This window comes from Triticum aestivum, chromosome 1A, assembly GCF_018294505.1.
Source record: "Triticum aestivum cultivar Chinese Spring chromosome 1A, IWGSC CS RefSeq v2.1, whole genome shotgun sequence".
Taxonomy (NCBI): Eukaryota; Viridiplantae; Streptophyta; class Magnoliopsida; order Poales; family Poaceae; genus Triticum; species Triticum aestivum.
The window spans coordinates 20871268-20883916 of NC_057794.1; positions in this window are offsets into that span (position 1 = coordinate 20871268).

Consider the following 12649-nt stretch of genomic DNA (forward strand, 5'->3'; position numbering starts at 1 on the left):
CTGAAGTTTCATGATCATCATCATTAGCTTCCTCACTAATTGGTGTAGGTGTCACAGGAACCGGTTTCTGTGATGAACTACTTTCCAATAAGGGAGCAGGTACAATTACCTCATCAAGTTCTACTTTCCTCCCACTCACTTCTTTCGAGAGAAACTGATCCATTCTTAGCAACAAATGTCTTGCCTTCGGATCTGTGATAGAAGGTGTACCCAATAGTTTCCTTTGGGTATCCTATGAAGATGCATTTCTCCGATTTGGGTTCGCGCTTATCAGGTTGAAGTTTTTTCACATAAGCATCGCAACCCCAAATTTTATGAAACGTCAACTTTGGTTTCTTGCCAAACCACAGTTCATAAGGCGTCATCTCAATGGATTTCAATGGTGCCCTATTTAACATGAATGCAGCCGTCTCTAAAGCATAACCCCAAAACGATAGCAGTAAATCAGTAAGAGACATCATAGATCGCACCATATCTAGTAAAGTACGATTACGATGTTTGGACACACCATTACGCTGTGGTGTTTCGTGTAGCGTGAGTTGCGAAACTATTCCACATTGTTTCAAATGCATACCAAACTCGTAACTCAAATATTCTCCTCCATGATTAGATCATAGAAACTTTATTTTCTCGTTACGATGATTTTCCACTTGACTCTGAAATTCTTTGAACTTTTCAAATGTTTCAGACTTATGTTTCATTAAGTAGATATACCGATATCTGCTCAAATCATCTGTGAAGGTGAGAAAATAATGATGCCCGCCGTGAGCCTCAGTATTCATTGGACCACATACATCAGTATGTATGATTTCCAATAAATCTGTTGCTCGCTCCATTGTTCCGGAGAACGGCGTTTTAGTCATCTTGCCCATGAGGCATGGTTCGCAAGTACCAAGTGATTCATAATCAAGAGTTTGAAGAAGTCCATCAGTATGGAGTTTCTTCATGCGCTTTACACCAATATGACCTAAACAGCAGTGCCACAAATAAATTGCACTATCATTATCAACGCTGCATCTTTTGGCTTCAACATTATGAATATGTGTATTACTACTATCGAGATTCAACACAAATAGACCATTCCTCAAGAGTGCATGACCATAAAAGATATTACTCATATAAATAGAACAACCATTATTCTCATATTTAAATGAATAATCGTCTCGCATCAAACAAGATCCAGATATAATGTTCATGCTTAACGCTGGCACCAAATAACAATTATTCAGGTCTAAAATTAATCCTGGAGGTAGATGTAGAGGTAGCGTGCCGACGACGATCACATCGACTTTGGAACCATTTCCCACACGCATCGTCACCTCGTCCTTATCTAATCTTCGCTCAATCTGTAGTCCCTGTTTCGAGTAGCAAATATTAGGAACAGAACTAGTATCAAATACCCAGGTGCTACTGCGAGCTCTAGTAAGGTACACATCAATAACATGTATATCACATATACCTTTGTTCACCTTACCATCCTTCTTATCCGCAAATACTTGGGGCAGTTCCACTTCCAGTGACCAGTCTATTTGCAGTAGAAGCACTCAGTCACAGGCTTAGGTCTAGACTTGGGTTTCTTCTCCTGAGCAGCAACTTGTTTGCCGTTCTTTTTGAAGTTCCCCTTTCTTCTTCCCTTTGCCTTTTTTTCTAGAAACTGGTGGTCTTGTTGACCATCAACACTTGATGCTCCTTCTTGATTTCTACCTCCGCAGCCTTTAGCATTGCGAAGAGCTCGGGAATTGTCATATCCATCCCTTCCATATTATAGTTCATCACGAAGCTCTTGTAGCTTCATGGCAGTGATTGAAGAATTCTATCAATGACACTATCATCCGGTAGATTAACTCCCAATTGAATCAAGTGATTGTAGTGCCCAGACATTCTGAGTATATGTTCACTGACAGAACTATTCTCCTCCATCTTGCAGCTGTAGAACTTATTGGAGACTTCGTATCTCTTAGACCAGGCATTTGCTTGAAATATCAACTTCAACTCCTGGAACATCTCATATGCCCATGACATTCAAAACATCGTTGAAGTCTCGGTTCTAAGCCGTAAAGCATGGCACACTGAACTATCGAGTAGTCATCAGCTTTGCTCTGCCAGACATTCTTAACGTCATCAGTAGCATCTACAGCAGGCCTGGCACCTAGCGGTGCTTCCAGGACGTAATTCAACTATGCAGGAATGAGGATAATCCTCAAGTTATGGACCCAGTGCGTGTAATTGCTACCATCATCTTTCAACTTCGCTTTGTCAAGGAACGCATTAGAATTCAACGGAACAACAGCACGGGCCATCTATCCACAACAACATAGAAAAGCAAAATACTATCAGGGACTAAGTTCATGATAAATTTAAGTTCAATTAGTCGTATTTACTTAAGAACTCACACTTAGATAGATATCCCTCTAATCATCTAAGTGATCACGTGATCCAAATCAACTAAACCATAACCGATCATCACGTGAAATGGAGTGGTTTTCAAAGGTGAACATCACTATGTTGATAATATCTACTATATGATTCATGCTCGACCTTTCGGTCTCAGTGTTCTGAGGCCATATTTGTATATGCTAGGCTCGTCAAGTTTAACCCGAGTATTCTGCGTCTGCAAAACTGGCTTGCACCCGTTGTATAAGAACGTCGAGCTTATCACACCCGATCATCACATGGTGTCTCGGCACGACGAACTTTTGCAACGGTGCATTCTCAGGGAGAACACTTGTACCTTGAATTTTTTTTAGTGAGAGATCATCTTACAATGCTACCGTCAATCAAAGCAGAATAAGATGCATAAAGGATAATCATCACATGCAATCAATATAAGTGATATGATATGGCCATCATCATCTTGTGCCTTTGATCTCCATCTCCAAAGCATCGTCATGATCACTGATACGTCCCCAATGTATCAATAATTTTTGATTGTTCCATGCTATTATATTATATGTTTTGGATGTTTATGGGCTTTACTAAACACTTTATATTATTTTTGGGACTAACCTATTAACCGGATGCCCAGCCCAAATTGTTGTTTTCTTGCCTATTTCAGTGTTTCGAAGAAAAGGAATATCAAACGGAGTCCAAATGGAATGAAACCTTCGGGAGAGTTACTTTTGGAACGGAAGCAATCAAAGAGACTTGGAGTAGACGTCGAGGAAGCTTCGAGGAAGCCACAAGGTAGGGAGGCGCACCCTACCCCCCTAGGCGCACCCCCCACTCTCGTGGGCCCCTCATGGCTCCCCTGACCGACTTATTTCGCCTATATATGTCCATATACCCTAAAAACATCGGGGAGCAGAATAGATCAGGAGTTCCGCCGCCAAAAGCCTCTGTAGCCACCAAAAACCAATCTAGACCCGTTCCAGCACCCTGCCGGAGGGGGGAATCCCTCTTCGGTGGCCATCATCATCATCCCGGCGCTCTCCATGATGAGGAGGGAGTAGTTCACCCTCGGGGCTGAGAGTATTTACCAGTAGCTATGTGTTTGATCTCTCTCTCTCTCTCTCTCTCTCTCTCTCTCTCTCTCGTGTTCTTGACTCGGTACGATCTTGATGTATCGCGAGCTTTACTATTATAGTTGGATCTTATGATGTTTCTCCCCCTCTACTCTCTTGTAATGGATTGAGTTTTCCCTTTGAAGTTATCTTAACAGATTGAGTCTTTAAGGATTTGAGAACACTTGATGTATGTCTTGCATGTGCTTATCTATGGTGACAATGGGATATCACGTGATCCGCTTGATGTATGTATTGGTGATCAGCTTGTGAGTTCCGTGACCTTGGGAACTTATGCATAGGGGTTGGCACACGTTTTTGTCTTGACTCTCTGATAGAAACTTTGGGGCACTCTTTGAGGTTCTATGTGTTGGTTGAATAGATGAATCTGAGATTGTGTGATGCATATCGTATAATCATACCCACGGATACTTGAGGTGACATTAGAGTATCTAGGTGACATTAGGGTTTTGGTTGATTTGTGTCTTAAGGTGTTATTCTAGTAAGAAATCTTGAATATATCGATCAGAAAGAATAACTTTGAGGTGGTTTCGTACCCTACAATAATCTCTTCATTTGTTCTCCACTATTAGTGACTTTGGAGTGACTCTTGTTGCATGTTGAGGGATAGTTATATGATCTTATTATGTTATTATTATTGAGAGAACTTGCACTAGTGAAAGTATGAACCCTAGGCCTTGTTTCCTAGAATCGCAATACCATTTACGCTCATTTTTATCGCTTGCTACCTTGCTAATTTTATATTTTCAGATTACAAAAACCTTTATCTACCATCCATATTGCACTTGTATCACCATCTCTTCGCCGAACTTGTGCACCTATACAATTTACCATTGTATTGGGTGTGTTGGCGACACAAGATACTCTTTGTTATTTGGTTGCAGGGTTGTTTGAGAGAGACCACATCTTCGACCTACGCCTCCCATGGATTGATAAACCTTAGTTCATCCACTTGAGGGAAATTTGCTACTGTCCTACAAACCTCTGCACTTGGAGGCCCAACAACTTCTACAAGAAGAAGGTTGTATAGTAGACATCAAGCTCTTTTCTGGCACCGTTGTCGGGGAGGTTAGCACTTGTAGGTATATCTTTAGATCTTGCAATTGAATGTTATTGTTTCTTGTTTTATCACTAGTATAGTCTATAAAATAAAAATAAAAAATGGAATTGAGGGTACCTCATATGCTTCATATTTTTAATATCTTTCATGAAAATAAGGATTCCGATAATTGTGCCAAAATGCTAGAAGAAGAATGCATTAGAATGTTTGGCACTAAATCTTTGGATGATGAGCATGATTGCAATGTTGTTAGTATGGATTCTTTGAATACCCATGATGCTAATGATATGCAAAGCCACAAGCTTGGGGATGCTATGTTTGATGAAGATGATATTTTTTGTCCCCCAAGTTTTGATGAGCAAATTTATTTTGATGATAGCATGCCTCCTATTTATGATGATTATATTGATGAATGTGGGTTTGGAAGAGTGTCAACTATAGGAAGTAATGATCCCACTATTTTGGAGGGTGTTGAATCTTATTGTGATAATTATAAAAGTGGGTTTGGAGAGGTCATGACTTTAGTTAATGTTAATCCCACTATTTTGGAAGAGTGTCAACTTTTCATACACGTGGATCGTGTTAAGAATATGTTTTGTGATATCTATATTGTTGAATTTTCTTATGATCCTACATGTAATTATTATGAGGGAGGAACATATGCTTGTAGGAATTGCAATAATATCGAGTTTCCTCTCTATGTGCTTAAAGTTATGAAGTTATGCTTGTTTTGCCTTCCTATGCTAGTTGATTATTGTTCCCATAAATTGTTTGCTCACAAAATCCCTATGCATAGCAAGTGGGTTAGTCTTAAATGTGCTAGTTATATTATTCATGATGCTCTCTTTATGTTACAATTCTTATCTTTTATGTGAGCATCATTGAAATCATCATGCCTAGCTAGGGGCGTTAAACGATAGCGCTTGTTGGGAGGCAACCCAATTTTATTTTTGTTCCTTGATTTTTGTTCCTGTTTGGTAATAAATAATCTATCTAGCCTCTGGTTAGATGTGGTTTTATGTTTTAATTAGTGTTTGTGCCAAGTAGAACATTTGGGAAGACTTGGGGAAAGTCTTTGCGATCTTGCTGTAAAAAACAGAAACTTTAGCGCTCACGATATTAGCTGCCATTTTTTATTTGAGAGTGATATTTTGTTAATTATTTTTGCAGATGATTAATAGATGAATTCCTCACGTCAAGAAATTTATTTTAGAATTTTTGGGGTTCCATAAGTATACGTTTGATCCAGATTACTACAGACTGTTCTGTTTTTGACAGATTCTGTTTTCTATGTGTTGTTTGCTTATTTTGATGAATCTATGAGTAGTATCGGAGGGTATGAACCATAGAGAAGTTGGAATACAGTAGATATTACACCAATATAAATTTATAATGAGTTCACAACAGTACCTAAGTGGTGATTTATTTTCTTATACGAACGGAGCTTACGAGTTTTTAGTTGAGTTTTGTGTTGTGAAGTTTTCAAGTTTTGGGTAAAGATTCAATGGATTATGAACAAGGATTGGCAAGAGCCTAAGCTTGGGGATGACCAAGGCACCCCACGGTAAAATCCAAGGACACCAAAAAGCCTAAGCTTGGGGATGCCCTGGAAGGCATCCCCTCTTTTGTCTTCGTTCATCGGTAACTTTACTTGGAGCTATATTTTTATTCACCACGTGATATGTGTTTTGCTTGGAGCATCTTGTATGATTTGAGTCTTTGCTTTTTATTTTACCACAATCATCCTTGCTTTACACACCTTTTGAGAGAGACACACATAATTGGAATTTATTAGAATACTCTATGTGCTTCACTTATATCTTTTGAGCTATATAGTTTTTGCTCTAGTGCTTCACTTATATCTTTTAGAGCACGGTGGTGGTTTTATTTTATAGAAATAATTGATCTCTCATGCTTCACTTATATATTTTGAGAGTCCTTTAGAACAGCACGGTAATTTTCTTTTGCTATAATAAAACAACTTTCATATAAGTTCATTGAATACTAAGAGAAGTTTGATACTCGATGATTGTTTTGAGATATGGAGATAGTGATATTAAAGTTTTGCTAGTTGAGTAGTTGTGAATTTGATAAATACTTGTGTTGAAGTTTGCAAGTCCAGTAGCATGCATGTATGGTAAACATTGTGTAACAAATTTGAAACATGAGGTGTTATTTGATTGTCTTCCTTATGAGTGGCGGTCAGGGACGGGCGATGGTCTTTTCCTACCAATCTATCCCCCTAGGAGAATGCGCGTAGTACTTGGTTTTTGATGAATTCTAGATTTTTGCAATAAGTATGTGAGTTCTTTATGACTAATGTTGAGTCCATGGATTATACGCACTCTCACCCTTCCATCATTGCTAGCCTCTTCGGTACCGTGCATTGCCCTTTCTCACCTTAAGAGTTGGTGCAAACTTCGCCGGTGCATCCGAACCCCGTGATATGATACGCTCTATTGCACATAATCCTCCTTATATCTTCCTCAAAACAGCCACCATACCTACCTATTATGGTATTTCCATAGCCATTCCGAGATATATTGCCACGCAACTTTCCACCATTCCGTTTATTACGATATGCATCATCATTGTCATATTGCCTTGCATGATCATGTAGTTGACATCGTATTTGTGGCAAAGCCACCGTTCATAATTCTTTCATACATGTCACTCATGAGTCATTTCCCGGTACACCGCCGGAGGCATTCATATAGAGTCATATCTTGTTCTAGTATCGAGTTGTAATCATTGAGTTGTAAATAAATAGAAGTGTGATGATCATCATTAATAGAGGATTGTCCCAAAAAGAAGAAGAAAAAAATAAAGAATAAAAGAGAAAGGCCAAAAAAGGCCAAAAAAGGCCCAAAAAAGAAAATAAAAAGGGTCAATGCTACTATCCTTTTTTCCACACTTGTGCTTCAAAGTAGCACCATGATCTTTATGACAGAGAGTCTCTTGTTTTGTCACTTTCATATACTAGTGGGAATTTTTCATTATAGAACTTGGCTTGTATATTCCAACAATGGGCCTCCTCAAGTGCCCTAGGTCTTCGTGAGCAAGCAAGTTGGATGCACACCAACTTAGTTTCTTTTTTTGAGCTTTCATACATTTATAGCTCTAGTGCCACTAGTAGAAAATAGGGCTTTCGTTCGGGCCAGATAAGCCCATTAGTCCCGGTTCACTCACGTACTAGGAGTAATGTGAGCATTGGTCCCGGTTCGTGCGGCTAAAGGCATTAGTCCCGGTTCAAATGAGCCCTTTAGTCCCGGTTTGAGACACGAACCGGGACTAAAGGGTGCGATGCGCTTTAGTCCCGGTTCGTATCTCAAACCGGGACTAAAGATTACACCTTTAGTCCTGGTTTGAGACACGAACCGGGACTAAAGGGTGCAATGCCCTTTAGTCCTGGTTAGTGTCTCAAACCGGGACTAAAGGTCCCAGTTTCAAAACTTCAAAAATTAAAATTCTTCGAGATGTAGTTATATTACTACATCTACTACTTAGGAAAATTTAAAAACTTAAATTTGGACATGTTTTGCAAAAAAAAGTGTCATGAAAAAGTAAAATGGCCGCATCCGATTTTGACAGCCTATGGCTTGTTTCGAAAATTTTAGAATCCTCAAATTCTAAAAGGAAAAAAAGTTATGCTCAAATTTCAGTTTTTTTTAATTTTGGTTAAATCAGGTCAAACTACTTATTCAAGAAGTATTAGTGTTACTAAATAATTATTCAAGAATATTAGTGTTACTAAGTAATTATTATAGTTTTTTTTGAATTTTGGTCAAATCTGGTCAAACTGTGGTCAAACTATGGTCACACTACTTATTCAAGAAATATTAGTGTTACTACATAATTATTCAAGAATATTAGTGTTACTAAATAATTATTTCAATTTTTTGAATTTTGGTCAAATATGGTCAAACTGTGGTCGAACTACTTATTTAAGAAATATTAGTGTTACTAAATAATTACTGTTTTGGAATGACATCTTACTATTGTGAAATTATGGTCAAATTACTTCATGCTCAAGCTAAGCTCCTGATGGTTAATAGGATTGGCATCTTACTATTGTCAGGAAAACAATAAGTGCAGACTTGAAAATGAGGGGGAATAGAACCCGGAAGTTAAGCGTGCTTAGACTGGAGTAGTGAGAGGATGGGTGACCGGCCGGGAAATTAGATGATTTGTAATGATGAGGGGTGATTGGAGATTATAGGTTAAATAGAGCAGTGATGAGGGGTGATTAGAGATTAAAGTAGAAAATAATTCAGAAATTTGAAAACCAAAAAAAATAAAAAAATAAAAAAAATTACGGAAAAATACCTTTAGTCCCGGTTGGTAGCTCCAAACAGTGGCCACGTGGACAGCCTTTAGTCCCGGTTCGTGTAAGAACCGGGACTAAAGGGGGAGGCTTTAGTAACGAACCGGGACTAAAGGCCCTCTAGAACCGTGACAAATGGCCCTTTTTCTACTAGTGTGCATCCGTTGCATGGCAATCCCTACTCCTTGCATTGACATCAATTGATGGGCATCTCCCTAGCCCATTGATTAGCCGCGTCAATGTGAGACTTTCTCCTTTTTGTCTTCTCCACATAACCCCCTTTCATTGTATTCTATTCCACCCATAGTGCTATATCCATGGCTCACGCTCATGTATTGCGTGAAAGTTGAAAAAAGTTTGAGATCACTAAAGTATGAAACAATTGTTTGGCTTGTCATCGGGGTTGTGCACGATGAGAGCATTCTTGTGTGACAAAAATGGAGCATGACCAAACTATATGATTTTGTAGGGATGAACTTTCTTTGGCCATGTTATTTTGAGAAGCCATGATTTCTTAGTTAGTATGCTTGAAGTATTATTATTTTTATGTCAATATTAAACTTTTATCTTGAATCTTTCGGATCTGAATATTCATGCCACAATAAAGAAAAATACATTGAGAAATATGTTAGGAAGCATTCCACATCAAAAATTCTGTTTTTATCATTTACCTACTCGAGGACAAGCAGGAATTAAGCTTGGAGATGCTGATACGTCTCCGACGTATCTATAATTTTTTATTGTTCCATGCTATTATATTATCTGTTTTGGATGTTTATGGGCTTTACTAAACACTTTTATATTATTTTTGGGACTTACCTATTAACCAGAGGCCCAACCCAAATTGTTGTTTTCTCGCCTATTTCGGTGTTTCGAAGAAAAGGAATATCAAACAGAGTCCAAATGGAATGAAACCTTCGGGGGATTTATTTTTCGAACGGAAGCAATCCTGGAGACTTGGAGTAGACGTCACGGAAGCTTCGAGGAAGCCACGAGGCAGGGAGGCGCGCCCTACCCCCCTGGGCACGCCCCCCACCCTCGCGGGCCCCTTGTGGCTCCCCTGACCGACTTCTTTGGCCTATATATGTCCATATACCCTAAAAACATCAGGGAGCGGAATAGATCGGGAGTTCCGCCGCCAGAAGCCTCCGTAGCCGCCGAAAACCAATCTAGACCCGTTCCAGCACCGTCTACATCATCCCTCTCCGGTGGCCATCTTCATCATCCCGGCGCTCTCCATGAAGAGGAAGGAGTAGTTCACCCTCGGGGCTGAGGGTATGTACTAGTAGCTATATGTTTGATCTCTCTCTCTCTCTCTCATGTTCTTGACTCGGTACGATCTTGATCTATCGCGATCTTTGCTATTATAGTTGGATCTTATGATGTTTCTCCCCCTCTACTCTCTTGTAATGGATTGATTTTTCCCTTTGAAGTTATCTTGTCGGATTGAGTCTTTAAGGATTTGAGAACACTTGATGTATGTCTTGCATGTGCTTATCTGTGGTGACAATGGGATATCACGTGATCAACTTTGGTGTTTCGTGACCTCGTGAACTTATGCATAGGGGTTGGCACACGTTTTCATCTTGACTCTCCGGTAGAATCTTTGGGGCACTCTTTGAGGTTCTATGTGTTGGTTGAATAGATGAATCTGGGATTGTGTGATGCATATCGTATAATCATACCCACGGGTACTTGAGGTGACATTGGAGTATCTAGGTGACATTAGGGGTTTGGTTGATTTGTGTCTTAAGGTGTTATTCTAGTACGAACTCTTGAATAGATCGATCAGAAAGAATAACTTTGAGGTGGTTTCGTACCCTACAATAATCTCTTCGTTTGTTCTCCGCTATTAGTGACTTTGGAGTGACTCTTTGTTGCATGTTGAGGGATAGTTATATGATCTTATTATGTTATTATTATTGAGATAACTTGCACTAGTGAAAGTATGAACCCTAGGCCTTGTTTCCTAGCATTGCAAAACCGTTTATGCTCATTTTTATCGCTTGCTACCTTGCTAATTTTATATTTTCAGATTACAAAAACCTTTATCTACCATCTATATTGCACTTGCATCACCATCTCTTGCCGAACTAGTGCACCTATACAATTTACCATTGTATTGGGTGTGTTGGTAACACAAGAGACTCTTTGTTATTTGGTTGCAGGGTTGTTTGAGAGATACCATCTTCAACCTACATCTCCCACGGATTGATAAACCTTAGGTCATCCACTTGAGGGAAATTTGCTACTGTCCTACAAACCTCTGCACTTGGAGGCCCAACAACGTCTATAAGAAGAAGGTTGTGTAGTAGACATCAATCACCATCGTCACCGGCGCGACACCTTGATCTCCATCGTAGCATCATTGTCGTCTCGCCAACTATTGCTTCTACAACTATCGCTACTGCTTAGTGATAAATTAAAGCAATTACATGGCGATTGCATTTCATACAATAAAGCGACAACCATATGGCTCCTGCCAGTTGCCGATAACTCCGTTACAGAACATGATCATCTCATACAATAAAATATAGCATCATGCCTTGATCATATCACATCACAACATGCCATGCAAAAACAAGTTAGATGTCCTCTACTTTGTTGTTGCAAGGTTTACGTGGCTGCTACGGGCTGAGTAAGAACCGTTCTTACCTACGCATCACAACCACAACGATAGTTCGTCACGTTAGTGATGTTTTAACCTTCAACAAGGACCGGGCGTAGTCACACTCGGCTCAACTAAAATTGGAGAAACTGACACCCGCCAGCCACCTGTGTGCAAAGCACGTCGGTAGAACCCGTCTCACGTAAGCGTACGCGTAATATCAGTCCGAGGCGCTTCATCCAACAATACCGCCGAACCAAAGTATGACATGCTGGTAAGCAGTATGACTTATATCACCCACAACTCACTTGTGTTCTACTCGTGCATATAACATCTACGCATAAACCTGGCTCTGATACCACTATTGGGGAACATAGTAATTTCAAAAAAATTCCTACGCACACGCAAGATCATGGTGATGCATAACAACGAGAGGGGAGAGTATCGTCTACGTACCCTCGTAGACCGTAAGCAGAAGCGTTATGACAATGCGGTTGATGTAGTCGTACGTCTTCACAAGCAACCGATCCTCAATACCGAACGTACGGCACCTCCGCGTTCAGCACATGTTCAGCTCGGTGACGTCCCGCGAACTCACGATCCAGTAGAGCTTTGGGAAGAGTTTCGTCAGCATGATGGCATGGTGACGGTGTTGATGAAGCTACCGACGCAGGGCTTTGCCTAAGCACCGCTACAATATGACCGAGGTGGACAATGGTGGAGGGGGGCACCGCACACGGCTACACTAGTACATAACCGGGCAATAGCACCAGTTCGTAAGGCCATTTAGTGCCGGTTCGGTAACCGGCACTAAATTGTAGGCACTAAAGCCCCCCCCCTTTAGTACCGGTTCAGCATGAACCGGTGCTAAAGGGCAACCACGTGGCACGAGCCAGCTCCGTGGGCGCGTAGGACATTAGTACCGGTTGGTAACACCAACCGGTACTAAATGTTTGGGTGTGTTTTGGTTTTATTTTTTATTTTTACTTTAATTTTGTGTTTTCAATTTAATTTAGTGATTGTTTTACATTATAATGAGTTGTTAAATCATTAGGTGATTAGTTTGACTGGATGCGTGGATCCTAGCTAAGTCATCAAGTATATGTCATATCCATATTATATATACTTGATCACCT